The sequence below is a fragment of the Dendrobates tinctorius genome, unplaced genomic scaffold (genome assembly GCF_039654945.1).
Source record: "Dendrobates tinctorius isolate UK_male_01 unplaced genomic scaffold, ASM3965494v1 ptg000161l, whole genome shotgun sequence".
Lineage (NCBI taxonomy): Eukaryota > Metazoa > Chordata > Amphibia > Anura > Dendrobatidae > Dendrobates > Dendrobates tinctorius.
Genome location: NW_027361828.1, coordinates 7,107,537 through 7,128,195, shown reverse-complemented (window position 1 = coordinate 7,128,195; position 20,659 = coordinate 7,107,537).

Below are 20,659 nucleotides of genomic sequence, written 5' to 3'. Positions count from 1 at the left end.
ATTTTGGCCTCACTCTACTGTGAAAGCAGATAGGGATAGGTTGCTGTTGGAGATAGGGAGAGATCTCGGATTTTATAGCGATAGAAATTGTTTTTCAGCGACTGTAGCAGCCCCTGTGTGTTACAGAAGCCGTCTTTTTCCTCACTGACCCCGCTCAGTTTCATTTTTTGTGCTGTGCATGCTCTCAGTGAGGTGCTTAGTGAGACAGTGCAGAGCACATTCACTGCAGCTGCTGCAGCTCCTCTTGCTGCAGCACTGTGTGGTGTGTGTCTCACTGCCTTTAATTTTCATCCCTTAAATCCCCTTCCCCTATTTTTTCCTAAAAGTTAAACACTATATAGGGATTGTGCTGTGAGGGACGCAAACAACCTCTGTGGCTGGTGCCACACAGCACCTGGCCCAGTCCCGGAGAATCCTTTTTTTTTTGTATCACAGCAGTGTCATTTACTGCGCTGTGACATCCGACCGTAACATGTACAGCAATACCACAAACACAAGTTACTCTTTGTGTAGGCCACACAAGATTCAAATAAAGTGTAGCAGACACACCATCATAATACAGTGCTATTAGTGTTTCTTATACCTGTTTGTAGTCCTACAGGAATAAGCACACTAATTCCTAATAATTACTTTCTTGCCATTCTGAATCCATCGATAGAGATGAAGAAGGCAGGGAGTAAGGGACGTCCCCGCGGCGACTGCGGAAGAGGTGCATCAGCAGCTAGACATGGTGTACATCCAGAGCAAGCAGCAGGCCCAAGTCACTCAGCACCTACTTTCACCTGGCACAGTCATTTATTCGCAGCTTGTTAGGAGCACAGGGCCATAGGCTGAGAAGAGAGGATCAAGTAGAAACCGTTGTTGGTTGGATGGCAGCTGAGGAATCCACCTAAATGAGCACAGCATCCTCCCAGGACCTCTCCACCACATCGGGTCAGGCCACTGAAGAGCAGCACCCATCTGCTTCTTCACTGCCCACTAAATTGCCCAGACATTCAGAGGGCCAGGAGCCAACCTTAATCCTCTTCTCAGAATCTGTTGGCTTGGAATCTGTGTGCCATCCAGACAGCACTCCTGCAGCTGAAGAAGAGGTAGTGTGCACAGATGCGCAACCACTGTGTCCGTCTGAGGAAGAAGTGGAGGGTGGGCCATTGCCCACAGTGACCAGACCCCAGTCAGCAGATGATGATGAAACTCAGCTGCCAGTTTCTGCTGATGAAAGTGTACTGGATGACGAGGTCCTTGACCCATCATGGCATGCTGAGGGGCAGCAAGCCAGTGGGGATAGCTCAGAGGAAGAGCTTGCAGGTGTGGCGCAGCGTGGCCGTCCACGTGGGAGAGGAAGAGGGAAAAATTGGTTGTCGGCTCCCTCAACTTCAGCACCCGTTAGGAGCAGGGCTCTTTTAAAGAAGGCAAGGGGTGCGCCCAAGAGTTGTGGTGCATGGGCCTTTTTCGACCAAGTTGCAGATGACGTTACAGTAGTCAGATGCAAGCTTTGTCGACAAACTGTGCGGAGAGGGAAGAACGTCAGCAGCCTTAATACCACCAATATGTTGACGCATGTCAGGAAGAGGCACCCTGTGGAGTGGCAGCATCACTCCCAAGATGATTCGCCACCTGCAGCTGGTTCCCCACCTTCCACCTCTTCAGCCACAGCGGCCACCTCTTACTCCAGCTCGCAAACAGCTGCTCCCGCTTCCTCGCCAGAATGCCAGGGTGCATCTGCAGGCAGTGTTGTGCGGCGGCACACTGTCTGTATTTCGTCAGCATCAGCATCCCAATCGCTGGCATCCTCACACTCCCAATCCAGTGTGCAGCCATCTGTCACACAGGTGTGGGAGAAAAGGCGCCCGTACTCGGCAAACCACCCACGAGCACAGGGCATGAATTCTCACATTGCCAAACTGCTTGCAGTAGAAATGCTACCATTCTGGCTGGTGAGGAAGCCAGCCTTTATCAATATGTTAGGGTTTGCAATCCCACAATACAGCGTTCCCAGCCGCTTCTACTTCAGCAGGCAAGCCGTCCCCGCCCTACAACAGCATGTGGAGCGTAAAATTAAGCATGCGCTACAAAATGCAGTTAGTAGCAAGGTCCACCTGACCACCGACGCGTGGACCAGTCAGCATGGCCTGCGACGCTACATTTCCATCACCGCCCATTGGGTAAATGTAGTTGAGCCTGGAACTGAAGTAGACAGTGCAAGTGCGCGGGTCCTGCCCACTCCACGGATTGCAGGCCTCTCCTCTGTACAAATAGACTCCTCCTCACACTCCTCGTCAGACTCGCCTGCACCCAGACGTACCACAACAACCGATTTCAGCACTGCATCAGCCAAATATCAACAGGCCGTGTTGAAATTGGTTTATCAGGGTGATGTTAGCCACACCGCAACCGAGCTGTGGAACACGCTCAAGGAGCAGAGCGACATGTGGCTTGCGCCACTCAACCTCCAGCCAGGTATGGTGGTGTGTGACAACGGCCGAAACCTGGTCGCGGCTCTGGGCCTAGGTGGTCTGACTCACATTCCATGCCTTGCCCATGTCCTAAACTTGGTGGTGCAGAGTTTCCTTAGGAACTATCCTGACCTTGAGGAGCTGCTGCACAAAGTCAGATACGAGTGCTCTCATTTGCGGCGTTCAAGCATGGCTGCATCGTGCCTTTCAGCCATGCAGCGCAGATTGGGCCTGCCCGAGTACCGCATCATTGTTGACCTCCTCACCAGGTGGAATTCGACTTTGCATATGCTGCGGAGGTTGTGTGAGCAGCAACCTGCAATTATGGAGTTGCAGCTGCAGCAGGCGCAAAGTAGGCGACACACATCTCAGCCCTCCCACTTTACAACCACAGAGTGGGCATCCATGAAGGACATATGCACCATTTTGAAGTGCTTCGAGGACTCCACTCTGATGGTAAGCACAGATGCTGCCCTACTCAGTCTGACTATTCCCCTTATATGCCATATAGAATCATCACTTAAAGGACTAAGGGATGAGGTTTCTCTGGAGGAGGAGGAGTGTGATGAGACACTTGGACCAACCAGGCAATCTTCATTGGCCCGGTTGGTACAAAGCTCTGTGGGTGCCTCACAAAGGTCCAGGCAGGACACAGCAAGCGAGGAGGATGAGGAGGACTATGAGGATGAGCCAGAGGAGGAAAGTACACAGCGCTCTACTAGTAGTCACCAGGTAGAGCGTGGATGGGGTGATGCAGAGCAGCCAGTGCACATTCCTCCAGCTGGGGACAGCGATGCATGGCCAGTTGGCAGTCTTCAGCACATGAGTGACTTCATGCTGCAGTGTCTGAGAAACAACCCACGCGTGGCTCGTATTCTCCACACAAATGACTACTAGGTGGCCACCCTCTTAGATCCACGTTACCGGGACAGCCTTCAAAGCCTAATTACACCGTTAAACCGGGCGCGTAAAATGCAGGAGTACCAAGATGCAGGAGTACCACTCATGTACTCTTTTCCACCGCATAGCTGTGATGCGCGTGCACTAGCAGACACCTCAGTGCGTCCTGAGCCCAGCGGAATCCGTTCAGAAGCCGGTAGCTTAAGCAGTACATCTGCTACTGACAGGTTCAGTATACCCAACCTGTTCCAACGGTTTCTGAACCCGCAAACAGATCGGGCACCATCAGCACAGACAGTGCAACGCACTAGGAGGCAACGTTACCGTGACATGGTGGCACAATACCTCTCCACCCCTGTCAGTGTGCTTTAGGATGGATCTGCCCCCTTCAAGTTTTGGGTCTCCAAGTTGGATACATGGCCCGAGCTTAGCCAGTATGCCTTGGAGGTCCTGGCTTGTCCTGGTGCCAGTGTGATTTCTGAACCTGTCTTTAGTGCAGCTGGCAATGTACTAACAGACTAATATACCAGACTATCCGCTGCAAATGTGGACCGGCTTACATTCCTAAAAATGAACCAGGCCTGGATTTCTGGTGACTTTTGCTGCCCTGGGCCAGAGTAGACAGGTTACATGCATGGTTGGTAGCAGTATGCATGCTCTGTCATGTGCCTATGTTGCACACAGCGTCATCTGTTATGCCAGTGCTCTGGCCTCTACTACCAACATCTAGCTCCTGGTTCTGTGACTGACTCTTTCACCTCATACTGTTTTCCATGGACTCTAGTACCGCCAGCTAGTGCCCATTTCCGTGACTGCTGATTTCACAGCATGCCGTGTTTCTGGGCTCTAGTACCGCCAGCTAGTGCCCATTTCCGTGACTGCCACTTTCACAGCATGCTGTGTTTCTGGGCAACAGTAATGCCAGCTGTACCTCATTAGACCAAAGTGGAAAAAAAGGACGACAGATGCCAAACACCTATAGGCAGAAGCACAAGAGGCGGGATCCAGCCACGCCGGCTGTTTCCTGGCAGTGAAGTGCGGACACAGGTGCCTCCCCAGAGGGGTAAACCGAGTTCCAGCATCGCCAGCTGGTTCTCGGGAGTGTCCAAGGGCACGGTTACCTCCAGCTCCAAACCGTGTTTCGACAACGCTCGTCGTTACACGGTTGTGTCCGCCGCACTGTTCCACGTCCCCGCCGTACATCATTCCGGCTCAGTTTGCTGTTATCCGTGTTGTCGGCAGTGTATGAGCCCCCTACATGGACTCTGGGACCTGGCGCTCAAGGCTGGTCTCGACAGTGCCAGTAGGCCCTCCTCCTCCCCTGCTGCGACTGCGGAGTAAAGAAGACTGTGTCCGGGTTGCGGGGGCAAATGTGGCTCTTGCACCTTCTGCCGAGAAGACATTACTCCGGTAGAAGACCCAAGACAGGAAGACAGATGCAGAAGACCCAAGACAGGAAGACAGATGCAGAAGACCCAAGACAAGAAGACAGATGGAGATGTCCCCTGACTCCTGTCTTTTTGCTCTTGAACTTGCTTCTTTGTGTGTTTTTTTTGGGCTTTTCGGCAGTGCTTTTGGCTTATGTCACTACTATATTGTGGTATCCGGGCTACAGTAATGTCAGCTGTTGCCCAGTACAGCCACTGCCACTTTTACCTTCTGCTGCTTATCTGGGTTCCAGTAACGTCAGCTGGTTAACATCTATTGCATTCCGATAGATGCTATTATGCAAGCACCATGTTATTGTAGCCAAAAATATTTTTTTCTTCTCTAATATCACTGATGATCACTGTATTACCTGTACCCTGACACTACATCTCCTGTGTATAATGTTCTTGGTGGTCACTGTATTACATAAACACTTTATACTATATAGAAAGCTCTTGCGTATAATGTCACTGGTGATCACTGTATTACCTGTACAGTATACACAGAACTCCTATGGTCAAGCCATGGTGTGACAATATTTGTCCCTTGTATGTTGTATTATTGGTAACTTTAAAACATTTATGTGACACATTGCCTTAAAGAAAAATAAATAAAAATATGCTTAAATATTTCTTAAAATACTCAATACTCTTTTTAATAGGTTAGAGAACAGTAGGGCCTTAACAAAAGAGTCTACTTTCTCGTGGCGGCGGCTTAAAAAATCATTTGGCCAAAATAAAAGCTGCTGGCGATGTATGTAATATGGTGCTTAATGGGAACTGTTAACGGGGTTGTCAACTACTAGCACAACCCCTCCTTGAACTAAATGTTTGGCCACAGTAAAATAATAGAGCCTATACTCCCCTCCCATGCTGACGTCGTTCCCACGGTGTCGTCTTTCGATCTCCCCAGGGATCTCGTGTGGTGCTGTGCCCGCCTTTGCATGAACTGAAAATGAAAAGAAAGACAGAGCTGCAGCACTGATTGGACATCGACGTCACGTGTTACAACACCGCACGAGAGCCCCGGGGATAGTGAGTGCAAACTGCTGGAACAGCGCCAACACAGGAGGTGATTATAGGCTTTATTATTTTATCAGGGTCAAACACTTAGTTCAAGAAGAGGTTGTCCTTTTAGTGGACAACCCTTTAATGTGTGATTAGGGAGGACTTGGTGAAGAAGTGGAGTTTTTCCAAGGGTGGGCGGTGAGACTGTTGAAGGTTCGTGGGGTGGAGGCAGAGATGGGGTGGAACTTGTGTAAGAATGTGACAGTCATACGCATCTCCCCCTAGTCTTCATGTGCATACAATTAATGTGTGGTAATGTAAATGATGATTAAATGTACCTTACTAATAATAACGTGGTTGTTATATTGTATAAGGGTTTTACATCTAATTTTATGTGTTTTGATATTGTTACAAGATTAGGGAAAGATGTAAAGGATAAGATAAGAAGGATAAATTAGAATAGGATTGGGTTTAATATAGTGGGGCACAATATAGTCATGAAACTACGGTGCCAGTATAAGAATAGTTAAAGTAGGGAATTTCCAAGTTGGGAAGGATAAGAGTGAGTGAGTTTGTCAGTGGGACACGTCCTCATTCTCAGTCAGTAAGTGGGAGCTGTGTACAGTAGTGTATAATAGTTGTAACATTAAGAAAGTGCCGGAGAGTGATTCAGTAGAAGGCAGAACAGGCCAGAGGGCCGCACAGTATGGAAAGGCACAGAACGCTTGGGAAAAGCAGAATGTGGTCGGCCGTCACTTGGTTCGATGGTATCACTTAGAGAATCCGTCGCCTATGGCTCGAATCAGGACAAAGGAAACCTTTTTCATCTCCCAGTTAAAGGGAGCCAGAGTGGGAATCAGTAAGGGAAAGTGGTTTCAGGAATATGGGGACCCCAGAGCCTGGACAAGCGTCTCAGAGGCTAGAGGAGCCAGCATTGAGAGGGAAAGCTCAGGCTGAAAACATGAACTTGTGCTGTACTGAAACTGCCAAAGATTGTTTGTAATCAAGTAAAGTTACACTGTTAAAGTGGAATACGGTGTCTGTTCCTGAGTGTGTGATATCATCCGGAGACAGGACTATGGAATCAGCAGAATTTGCAAATGCAAACGTGAGTTTTGTGCAATACTCCCACATAACACATCAGACGGGACAATGTTTTCTTTGCGGGGTGCCAGTGTGTGGAAACAAAACAGCCCCTCACCATGACTACCACCGTGGCGACCTCACACTTAGGCGGAGTCTCAAGGAAGCCCGAAAATTTAGCCAGTAAATTCCTGTGGCTTCCCTGCCAATCAGACTAGATCTGCATTGCCATGGAGGGTAAATGTGGTATTTTTCAAATAAATAAGCCATCCATGTTATACATTAAAAAGCTCAGTCTTGATCGAGTGTCACTATTTATTAGGGGTATACGCTATACTCTGGCTAAGAGGGTACACGATAGAAGAGGATTTATAACTACTATTTTAATATTCCCTACCAGGAAATCGTTGTACATATACTAAGAATTATTTATTTGCACTGTACACATTTAGCAACTAAGGCAAAATTCAGTTATAGAATAATAGAATCATAGAATGGTAGAGTTGGAAGGGGCCTACTGAGTTATCTGGTCCAACCCCCTGCTCAAAGCTAAATCATCACAGTCAGATGTCTGTCCAGCCTCTGTTTGAAGACTCTCATTGAAGGAGAACTCACCACCTCGTGTGGCTGCCTGTTCCACTCATTGATCACCCTAACTGTCAAAAAGTATTTTCTAATATCTAATCTGGGTCTACTCCCATTCAGTTTCATCCCATTGCTTCTAGTCTTTCCTTGTGCAAGTAAGAATAAAGATGATCCTTCTACAATATGACAGCCCTTGAGATATTTGTAGACAGCTATTAAGTCTACAAATATTGCCAAAAAACAAGGTAAACAAAACTAATAAGTTCAATAGCAGAGCAAAAACTTATCTTTGGGAATCAGGAATCAGACTGGTCTCCAAGAATCCAGCAGAGAAATCACCAGCGACTCAGAAGGGCGTCGGCTGCCTTATATCCAGTCAGAAGTTCCTGTTACCCAGTCATCATCTACAAGATCAGGTGTTTGGTAATCAGCCTCACTACCTTCCTTCACCAGAAGAGGGAGTTCATCAGACATCGACGGTGAAGGGGAAAATGAACTCACAACAGGACATGGTTTGCAGACCGGTCACCATTCTGGTTGCTCTTTGCTGAACTTGCTCCAGTTTGTTGATGTCTTTTTTAAAAATGTGGTGCCCAAAACTGGACTCAGTATTCTAGATGAGGTCTGACCAAAGAGGAGTAGAGGGCAATAATGACTTCATGTGATCTAGACTGTATACTTCTGTTAATACATCACAGAATTTTATTTGCCTTTTTTTGCTGCTGCATCACACTGTTGACTCATGTTCAGTTTATGATTTATTAGTATACCCAGGTCTTTTTCACATGTGCTGTTGCTTAGCCCTATTCCTCCCATTCTGTATATGCTTTTTTTCATTTTTATTGCCCAGATGTAGTACTTTGCATTTTTCCCTGTCAAAAATCATTCTGTTAGTTGCTGCTCACTGCTCCAGTTTATTTATATCTTTTTGAATCCTCTCTCTCTTCTCTATGATTAACTATCCCTCCTAGCTTTGTGTCATCAGCAAATTTAATCAGTATACCCTCAATTCCTTCATCTAAATTATTGATAAAGATGTTGAACAATACAGGGTCCAGATCAGAGCCTTGTGGTACTTCAAACGAGACATTCTTCCAACTTGACGTTCAGTCATTTACTACCACTCTTTGGGTCCTATCACTAAGCCAGTTATGAATCCACCTAACAGTTGCCTTGTCCATTCCATACTTAGTTTTTTTTTTCTTCAATAAGGATTGTGTGAGATACTTTGTCAAATGCTTTGCTGAAGTCAAGATATACTATATCTACAGCATTTCCCTGATCCACCCAGTGATTCTGTCATAGAAGGTAATTAGTTTAGTATGACATGACTTATTAGAAACCCATGTTGACTCTGGTTAATAACTTCATTCTTATCCAAGTACTTACATACATGTTGTTTAATAATTTGTTCAAAGATCTTTCCTGGTATAGAAGTCAGACTCACCGGCCTATAGTTCCCTGGGTCCACCTTCCTCCCCTTTTTGAAGATAGGAACAACATTTGCTCTTCTCCTGTCTTCTGGGACATCTCCTGTTCTCCAAGAATTTTCAAAGATTATGGAGAGTGGTTCAAGAATTTCTTCTGCTATCTCCTTCAGTACTCTGGGGTGTAATTCATATGGACCTGGAGACTTGAATTCATTTACGCTAGCTAAGTGCTTCCTCACTATATTTCTGTTTATGGATTCTTCTATTCCTTTAATAGGACAGTGAAGATCAGTCGATGTTACATTTCCTTTCCGAGAGAAAACAGATGCAAAATAGTACAAAATAGTAATTTAAGTTCAGCCTTCACAACATCCTTTCTTACCATTTCATCATTTTCATCCTGTAAAAATCCTATAGCATCTTTGACTTTTCTTTTACTTTTTCACATATCCCCAAATCCTTTTTTATTGCTTTTGATGTCTCTTGCAAGCCTTAATTCATTGTCATCTGTAAATAATCTGATTTGTGCCCTGCAGGTTCTACAGACAGCATTATATTCTTCTTTAAATATGCCTCCCTCTTTCCATTTGATAAACATTTTTTTCTTCATTTTTAGCATGTGTTTAAGTTCTGTGTTCATCCATCCTGATTTCCTTAAATGCTTCCTATTCTTCTCTCTTTTCAGAATTGTTAACGATTGTGCTTTAAGAATCTCATTTTTCAAGATTTCCCATCCTTCCTGGACATTTTTGTCCTTAAGGATAACCAGCCATTGGATCCCTTCGATTCTCTTTCTGAGTCCCTTAAAATCTGCATTTCTGCAATCTAACCTTGAAGTCTGAGTCTTCACAGGTCTTCCTCCTCTAGTTATCCAAAATTATAAAATAGCATGATCGCTACGCCTAGGGTCCCAGCCACTCTTTCCTCCTCAATCATTTCTTCCCTGTTTATAATGATTAGATCCAAGGTAGCAGATCCCTTTGTTTTCTCCCCTACCTTTTGGAAGATAAAATTGTCAGCAAGAGAGGATAAGAATTTTCTTGACCTGTTAGTTTTGCCTGAGAGAGATATTCCCAACAAATATCTGGATAGTTGAAATCTCCCATGACCGCTATGTCATATTTTTTGGAGAACTTGTCCATTTGATGCAAAGAGAGTTCATCCATATCTTCAGCTTGCACAGGCATCCTGTAGTAAATGCCTACAATGGTGTCCTTTCTGTTGTTCTTTCCTTATATTCTTACCCAGTTTACACAGAACTCCCAGTCTTTCAAGCATCAATTTCTGTGCAGATGCACATTTTTTTTGTAACCTTGTATTCCAATCATGTGTATTGTCCCACCAAGTTTCAGTGATTCCAAAGACATCATATTTCTTTTCCTGCGTTAGTAGTTCCAATTCTCCTTGTTTGTTGCCCATGCTTTGTGCATTTGTATACCTTTCCAAGCACACGTTAAGAGTCTCATACTCCCACACTAACTCCTCATCCCACTCTCTCTCGGTTGGAGTCCCCCAAGGCTCGGTTCTAGGACTCCTACTCTTCTCTATCTATAAACTTAGCCTGGGACAACTCATAAAGTCCCATGGATTACAGTACCACCATTATGCTGATGACACTCAGATCTACCTTTCTGCCCAGATGTCACCTCTCTGCTGTCCAGAATCCCGAAGTGTCTATTAGCCACACCCTCCTTCTCCTCTCATTTCCTCAAACTCAATGTGTACAAATCTGAACTCATCATCTTTCCTCCATCTCAGAGATCTTCCTTACCTGATCTATCTGTCACGACTGCGACCGTGGACGCCTCCACGTCGCCCGACTATGATAACGTGGGGCGAGCATCCCAGGTGGGGACGGAATGTGGGCCAGTGGGTCCACTGGACCACATAGGGTAACCTAGACCTACCCAGACTAGGGAAGGGCAGCGAGCAGGGTCTGTGGAAGCTGAGCATGTGGAAGAGATGGCGACGTGCAGAACTATATGACACCGCACAACTTTAGGTATGAAAAATTTTACTCAAGCGAAAACACAGCACATGAATGAAACATAACTATGCCAGGCTCCCGTTTCCACACATCAGGGAAAGGTACACGTCTCAGGATAACAGATGAAGGCAGGAGGACATCACAGGTTGATGCAGTCCAGGGTCATCTGGCACGGGCATAACAGGATGGTCTCTCTCAGGCCTCAGGCATAGCACAGGCTCAGCAGAAGAACATCAGACACAAACCCAGGACAGACGTCATCACAGGGTGGACCCCAAGGAACCGGCAGAACATCAGGACACAGGCAGGACAGGAACAGGAACACTGGCATGGCAACACAGGTCATCAGCTGGTTAGATCCAAGGAGAGCCGTCACTGGGAAACAAGGCTGGAGACTCCCCAGGAACACAGGCAGGACCGACTCTGGAACTCAGGCTGGACCACGGACCAGACATCTGGACTCAGGCTGGACAACCTGGACCATGGACCAGACATCGAGACACTTCAGGACACAGGCAGGAGAGGAGCAGGAACTCTGGCATGACAACTCAGGTGATCGGCTGGTTGGATCCAGGCAGAGCTGTCACTGGGAAACAAGGCTGGGGACTCCCCAGGAACACAGGCAGGACCAACTCTGGAACACAGGCTGGACCACCAGGACCATGGACCAGACATCTGTACATGGGCTGAACAACAAGGACCATGGACCGGACACTGAGTCACATCAGGACACAGGCAGGACATCAGGACACAGACTGGACATCGGAACACGACTGGACACCAGAACACGGACTGGACACCGGAACATGGACTGGTCATCAGGACATTAGGGCACAAGCTGGACATCAGATCATCAGGAATGACATCTAGACATCAGGACATCAAGGCACCAGGTGGACATCAGGACACTAGGTCTCAAGCAGGATATTAGGACATTGGGTCTTAGGCAGTACATCAGGACATCAGGACTTGGATCTTGGATAGAACATCAGAACACTGGCATCGGACTCCGGACATCTGGCACCGATCGACCGGCTCCGGACATCAGGCACAGCACATCTGGAAGTGATCATCAGAAACCAGACATCGGGCCATGGTCATCAGGTTCCGGATGAGAGGCCATGGTCATTGGACTACGGACATCTGGCAGCGACCTAAAATGGAACCCAAGCGGTCTGGTGCAAGCTCCGCCAGGTTGGACTGGAACTGGCCAGGGATTGCATCGAATAACAAGCTGAGCACAGAGTAGCAGAAACTCAGCGGACACACTGGACTCCTACTTCCAAGATGAACCCAGGTTAGATCACAGAAAGTCAGTTAGCAAAGAGTCACAGTCACTGGACACAGGGTTCAAGACAGAGAAGGACTTCAGGAACAAAACACAGAGGACGTAGTTCAGACAGGGTCAGGTACAGGAATAGATTCAGGATCAAGGTTTCAGGAAAAAGTCACAACAGGAATGGGCCTGGATATGCAGCCTCCAGGAAAGGCGTTCTAGATATTCTTCCCACAGAGCAGGCGGAAAAACAGGACAGGACAAAGGGCATCAGCTCTCCCAGAACTAATCACAATCAGAGCAGGAGCTGAACACGCAACCACACATGGCCAGGTTCAGGAACTCAATGCGAAGCTCTGGCAATGCCCCACAGGGAAGGGAAACTTTATATAGGAGCTGCCTCACAGCGATAGGCTGGAGCAGCAATTCTAACACACACCCATTCCTGCTAACAGCAAGGGAGGTGTGGCCATGCGCACCCTAAGCACAGCCAGACACAAATCAGCATTGCAAAGGACACCTGGCAGGAGCTGCAAGCCTGAACACACGTGGTAAGTCATGCACAGTGCAGAGGACCTTGTATCCTGCAGATAGCTTTCCGCAGCAGCAGCCAGATACCGCACAAGCATGTACGGCTTCGCAGTGTAGCTGGGAACTGAGCAGCATCCACACAGATAACTGACAACAGCATTCCAGCTCATTAGGGGGAGAGGAGCAAAGGGTTAAAGCAGAGACATGCAGAGTAACGCCAGAGAAACAAGGTACAAACACACCAGCGTTACACTATCGCAATTAATGACATCACGCTTTCCCCGTACCAGAAATACGCTGCTTCGGAGTAAGCCTTGACTCTGCCCTGTTCTTCAAACAGCACATACAAGCTCTTTCCACCTCCTGTCGCCATCAGCTCAAAAATATTTCCAGAATCCATCCTTTCCTCAACCCTCAATCTACTAAAATGCTTGTGCATGCCTGCGTCATCTCTGCAGTGCGCAGGTGCCGGGAAAGGTCAGAGAGGTCTGTTGCCTGCGCACTGCAGTACTCTGCTCTGCCCTCAACAGGGCAGAGCAGTACGCCTGTGCCTTCGCCACGACGGGAAGCAAAGAAGGGGACGTCATCGCTAGAAGATGGGAGGCGCCGGACCGGACCAGGACCGCCCCTGGGTGAGTATAATATAGCTCGTTTTTCTTATCTTTCAGGTTACATCGGGGGCTTATCTACATTTCCACTGTTTAGGCACATCAGGGGCTCTCCAAATGCGACATGGCGTCCGCTCTCGATTCCAGCCAATTTTACATTCAAAACCTCAAATTGTGCTCCTTCCCTTCCAAGCCCTGCCATGTACCTAAAGAGTCATCTTCCTCCACATGTAGGTTATCAGTGTACTCAGGAGAAATTTCAAAACAAATATTGTGCTTCATTTTCTAATGATACCCATGAGAAAATTAAAAAAATTGTGTCCTAAGTAAAATTTTTGTGAAAAAAAGTTAAATGCTCATTTTTTTCCTTCCACATTGCTTCAATTCTTGTGAAGCGCTTGAAGGATAAATAAACTTCTTGAATGTGGTTTTGCATACCTAGAGGGGTGCAGTTTTTAGAATGGTGTCATTTTTGGATATTTTATGATTCAAGTCCCGACTTGAGTACGATTTTATGACGTTGGCACACATTTGAAACTCTTCATCCTCAACCACAACAAACAGCATTGGCGGTCCTTCAGTGTTCGGAAGAGGTCGTGGGCCGTGGCTGTGGAAAACTGAAATTATTCCCATACAAACATTGGCCCATGTCAGAGTATTTGAAAGTCTGTGAGTCATTTCCTCCTCCAAATGAGCCAACATCCATGGCGATAAATTGACAGTCAGCATCTGCAATCGCCATGAGAACAATAGAAAAATATTTTTTGTAATTAAAATACTCAGATCCACTTCAAACCGAATGTGTTTGCCGTCCACAGCCCCCAAACAGTTAGGAAAATTACAAATGTTCTGTAATTTTGGAGCGTTTTCCAGCCAGAGTTCAGTTGTGGGTTGGGGGAGAAATTCCTCACGCAGAACGTCACATAAAGCATGGCAGGTGTCTCCATCAATCCCAGAAAGGGTGGACACTCCAATGCGGAATTGAAAATGTAGAGATGATAAGGTCTCTCCAGTAGCCAGGAATCTGCGGAACAGAAAATGGGAAAAGAAAATCACTACATGGCTTTTATAACAATAATATTAATGACAGGCGTTTCTTTTTCAAAATGACGTACCTTAGGGTCACTAACAGACGTTCCTCAGCAGGAATTGCTCAATGTAGCTGTGTGTCCTGCCTGGTGATGGATCCTTGGACACGTTACAGCAAGTCATCGAAGCTCTGTTCCGACATCCTCATGTAGTCAAAAAACTTCTGAGGGTTTGCAAGCAGCTCGATGTACTACAACGAATGGTAAGCTTCACGGCTCTTATGGACTTCAGTGATGGGGTGTTACCAGTAGCGACAACGATGTCTTCTCCGTCTTTCTCTTCTTCTTTCTTCTTCACAAGCCACAGCCAATTTCAAGTCCAAATCCAGATTACGATAGAAGCTATCCATACCAGGATCCATCTTGCAGCTGGATACAGCAGCAAAAGTTGAGGATTTCATCTGTACAAGGGTCTATATACAGAATTTCCATGAGACACGCCCAGTGGACATGGCTTGTGTCAAGGAAATTCTCCTGGAAAAGCATTGTCCTATTGATCGCATGCACATAAATAACGCAAGCGCATGCAAAAACACATGCAAACGCCTTTTTTTTGCATCATGCGTAAGCAGATGCTGATAAAAAACGCTGCTTTAGCATGTGTTTGCATGCATTTTAGCATGCGTTTGCGCATGCAGATGGTACGCTGCGCACATATATGCAAATGTGAACTTAGCCTAACACCCACACTTGTTGAAGACATATGATGTCTGATTAAATCAGTCATCATCTGCCAGGAAAGATGTAGGCTTGTTGTGTGAGCTGCATCAAAGGCAAGGACATGTACATTATAAGTCGTAAAGGGGTTAATGTCCCTAAAACACTTTTTTTTATTATTATTTATTTTTAAAACACCATTTATTCTAGGGTGCTGTATACCTGAAAAAGGTTACATACATGTAACATATATAAAATAAAGTAAACAAACTGAAAGAGTGGTAGAGAGGGGTACAAGCTACTGCCCTTATGTGCTTACAATCTACAGGGTAACTGGGATCATCATAGACCTACAAATCAATTAGTTGAATATACTGTATTCTTACAACAATTAATGTCTATGCCTGATGAAGAGACCTGAGTAGTCGTGAAAGCTTGCAGTTTGTTACCATCTTTTCAGATAGCCATTAAAAGGTATCAACTAGTGTTGAGCGATGCCATCCAATATTCAGAAATATTGGATCAGATTGGATCAGCCCGATACCCCAAAAAGTATCGGTATCGCTGATTCCGATACCGGAAGTTCCATTCAAGTCAATGGGACAGAAATATCGGAATTAAAAAAAACCCTTTCTTGCCTTGTACATCCAGTTCGGGAGGGGGGAACAGTGTGGGCGGTGCGTGGGCGGACACTGCGCGTGTCTGTGTGTGCGGGCGGGATCTGTGCGGGCCTCTCGGGGGTCTGTGCCAACTGTCGGGGGCCTGTGCCTGCTGCCGGTGGTCTGTACGGGTGTTTCCGGGGTCTGTACCGACTGTCGGGGGCCTGTGCCGGCTGCTGGTGGTCTGTACGGGCCTCTCAGGGGTCTGTACAGGCCTGTCGGGGGCCTGTGTCGGCTGCCGGTGGTCTGTGCCGGCTGCCGGCGGCCTGTGCCGGCTGCCGGTGGTCTGTACGGGCCTCTCGGGGGCCTGTGCCGGCCTGTCGGGGGCCTGTGCCGGCTGCCGGTGGTCTGTACGAGCCTCTCGGGGGCCTGTGCCGGCTGTCGGTGGTCTGTGCCGGCTGCGGGGGGGCATGTGCTGGCTGCCGGTAGTCTGTGCAGGCCTGCCGGGGGTCTTGTGTGTGTGCAGGCATCGCCGACTAAAAGTCCCATCGGGCAATGCCTGCTACAATGACAGTGATTGACACATTAGCCAATGATGGGACAGTAGTAGTCCCATCATCCGGCTAATGTGTTGAATGTAAAAAGAAAAAAAAAATACTACATACATACTACATTCATACAACATACATACATACTACATATATACTACATTCATACAACATACATACATACTGCATATATACTACATGTATACTACATTCATACATACTACATACATACTACATATATACTACATTCAAACAGCATACATACATACTACATATATGCTACATATATATTACATTCATACAACATACATACATACTACATACATGCTACATTCATACAACATACATACATACTACATTCATACAACATACATATATACTACATACATACTACATATATACTACATTCATACAACATACATACTACATATATACTACATTCATGCAACATACATACATACTACACACTACATACATGCTACATATATACTACATTCATACAACATACATACATACTACATACATGCTACATATATACTACATTCATACAGCATACATATATACTACATATATACTACATTCATACAACATACATACATACTACATACTACATACCTGCTACATATATACTACATTCATACAACATACATACATACTACATACATGCTACATATATACTACATTCATACAACATACATACATACTACATACATGCTACATATATACTACATTCATACAACATACATATATACTACATACATACTATATATATACTACATTCATACAACATACATACATACTACATACATGCTACATATATAATACATTCATACAACATACATATATACAACATACATACTACATATATACTACATTCATACAACATACATACATACTACATACATGCTACATATATACTACATTCATACAACATACATACATGCTACATACATGCTACATATATACTACATTCATACAACATATATATATACTACATACATAATACATATATACTACATTCATACAACATACATACATACTACATACATACTACATATATACTACATTCAAACAACATACATACTACATGTATACTACATTCATACATACTACATACATACTACATATATATTACATTCATACAACATACATACATACTACATACATGCTACATATATACTACATTCATACAACACATACATACTACATACATGCTACATATATACTACATTCATACAACATACATACATACATACTACATACATGCTACATATATACTACATTCATACAACATATATATATATATATACTACATACATACTACATATATACTACATTCATACAACATACATACATACTACATACATGCTACATATTTACTACTTCATACAACATACATACATACTACATACATGCTACATATATACTACATTCATACAACATACATACATACTACATACTACATACATGCTACATATAGCATGTATTTTGTATGAATGTAGCATATACACTCACTGGCCACTTTATTAGGTACACCATGCTAGTAAGGGGTTGGACCCCCTTTTGCCTTCAGAACTGCCTCAGTTCTTCGTGGCAGAGATTCAACAAGGTGCTGGAAGCATTCCTCAGAGATTTTGGACCATATTGACATGATGGCATCACACAGTTGGCGCAGATTTGTCGGCTGCACATCCCTGATGCGAATCTCCCGTTCCACCACATCCCAAAGATGCTCTATTGGATTGAGATCTGGTGACTGAGAAGGCCATTTGAGTACAGTAAACTCATTGTCATGTTCAAGAAACCAATCTGAGATGATTCGAGCTTTATGACATGGCGCATTATCCTGCTGAAAGTAGCCATCAGATGTTGGGTACATTGTGGTCATAAAGGGATGGACATGGTCAGCAACAATACTCAGGTAGGCTGTGGCGTTGCAACGATGCTCAATTGGTACCAAGGGGCCCAAAGAGTGCCCAGAAAAAATTCCCCACACCATGACACCACCACCACCAGCCTGAACCGTTGATACAAGGCAGGATGGATCCATGCTTTCATGTTGTTTACGCCAAATTCTGACCCTACCATCCCAATGTCGCAGCAGAAATCGAGACTCATCAGACCAGGCAACGTTTTTCCAATCTTCTACTGTCCAATTTCGATGAGCTTGTGCAAATTGTAGCCTCAGTTTCCTGTTCTTAGCTGAGAGGAGTGGTACCCAGTGTGGTCTTCTGCTGCTGTAGCCCATCTGCCTCAAAGTTCGACGCACTGTGCGTTCAGAGATGCTCTTCTGCCTACCTTGGTTGTAACGGGTGGCAATTTGAGTCACTGTTGCCTTTCTATCAGCTCGAACCAGTCTGCCCATTCTCCTCTGACCTCTGGCATCAACATGGCATTTCCGGCCACAGAACTGCCGCTCACTGGATTTTTTTTCTTTTTCGGAACATTCTCTGTAAACCCTAGAGATGGTTGTGCGTGAAAATCCCAGTAGATCAGCAGTTTCTGAAATTCTCAGACCAGCCCTTCTGGCACCAACAATCATGCCACGTTCAAAGGCACTCAAATCACCTTTCTTCCCCATACTGATGCTCGGTTTGAACTGCAGGAGATTGTCTTGACCATGTCTACATGCCTAAATGCACTGAGTTGCCGCCATGTGATTGGCTGATTAGAAATTAAGTCTTAACACACAGTTGGACAGGTGTACCTAATAAAGTGGCCAGTGAGTGTATGTAGCATGTATGTAGTATGTATGTTGTATGAATGTAGTATATATGTAGCATGTAGTATGTATGTTGTGTGAATGTAGTATATATGTAGTATATACAGTGGGGCAAAAAAGTATTTAGTCAGTCAGCAATAGTGCAAGTTCCACCACTTAAAAAGATGAGAGGCGTCTGTAATTTACATCATAGGTAGACCTCAACTATGGGAGACAAACTGAGAAAAAAAAATCCAGAAAATCACATTGTCTGTTTTTTTTTTCATTTTATTTGCATATTATGGTGGAAAATAAGTATTTGGTCAGAAACAAGCAATCAAGATTTCTGGCTCTCACAGACCTGTAACTTCTTCTTTAAGAGTCTCCTCTTTCCTCCACTCATTACCTGTAGTAATGGCACCTGTTTAAACTTGTTATCAGTATAAAAAGACATCTGTGCACACCCTCAAACAGTCTGACTCCAAACTCCACTATGGTGAAGACCAAAGAGCTGTCAAAGGACACCAGAAACAAAATTGTAGCCCTGCACCAGGCTGGGAAGACTGAATCTGCAATAGCCAACCAGCTTGGAGTGAAGAAATCAACTGTGGGAGCAATAATTAGAAAATGGAAGACATACAAGACCACTGATAATCTCCCTCGATCTGGTGCTCCACGCAAAATCCCACCCCGTGGGGTCAGAATGATCACAAGAACGGTGAGCAAAAATCCCAGAACCACGCGGGGGGACCTAGTGAATGAACTGCAGAGAGCTGGGACCAATGTAACAAGGCCTACCATAAGTAACACACTACGCCACCATGGACTCAGATCCTGCAGTGCCAGACGTGTCCCACTGCTTAAGCCTGTACATGTCCGGGCCCGTCTGAAGTTTGCTAGAGAGCATTTGGATGATCCAGAGGAGTTTTGGGAGAATGTCCTATGGTCTGATGAAACCAAACTGGAACTGTTTGGTAGAAACACAACTTGTCGTGTTTGGAGGAAAAAGAATACTGAGTTGCATCCATCAAACACCATACCTACTGTAAAGCATGGTGGTGGAAACATCATGCTTTGGGGCTGTTTCTCTGCAAAGGGGCCAGGACGACTGATCCGGGTACATGAAAGAATGAATGGGGCCATGTATCGTGAGATTTTGAGTGCAAACCTCCTTCCATCAGCAAGGGCATTGCAGATGAAACGTGGCTGGTTCTTTCAACATGACAATGATCCAAAGCACACCGCCAGGGCAACGAAGGAGTGGCTTCGTAAGAAGCATTTCAAGGTCCTGGAGTGGCCTAGCCAGTCTCCAGATCTCAACCCTATAGAAAACCTTTGGAGGGAGTTGAAAGTCCGTGTTGCCAAGCGAAAAGCCAAAAACATCACTGCTCTAGAGGAGATCTGCATGGAGGAATGGGCCAACATACCAACAACAGTGTGTGGCAACCTTGTGAAGACTTACAGAAAACGTTTGACCTCTGTCATTGCCAACAAAGGATATATCACAAAGTATTGAGATGAAATTTTGTTTCTGACCAAATACTTATTTTCCACCATAATATGCAAATAAAATGAAAAAAAAGCAGACAATGTGATTTTCTGGATTTTTTTTTCTCAGTTTGTCTCCCATAGTTGAGGTCTACCTATGATGTAAATTACAGACGCCTCTCATCTTTTTAAGTGGTGGAACTTGCACTATTGCTGACTGACTAAATACTTTTTTGCCCCACTGTATGTATGTTGTATGAATGTAGTATATATGTAGCATGTATGTA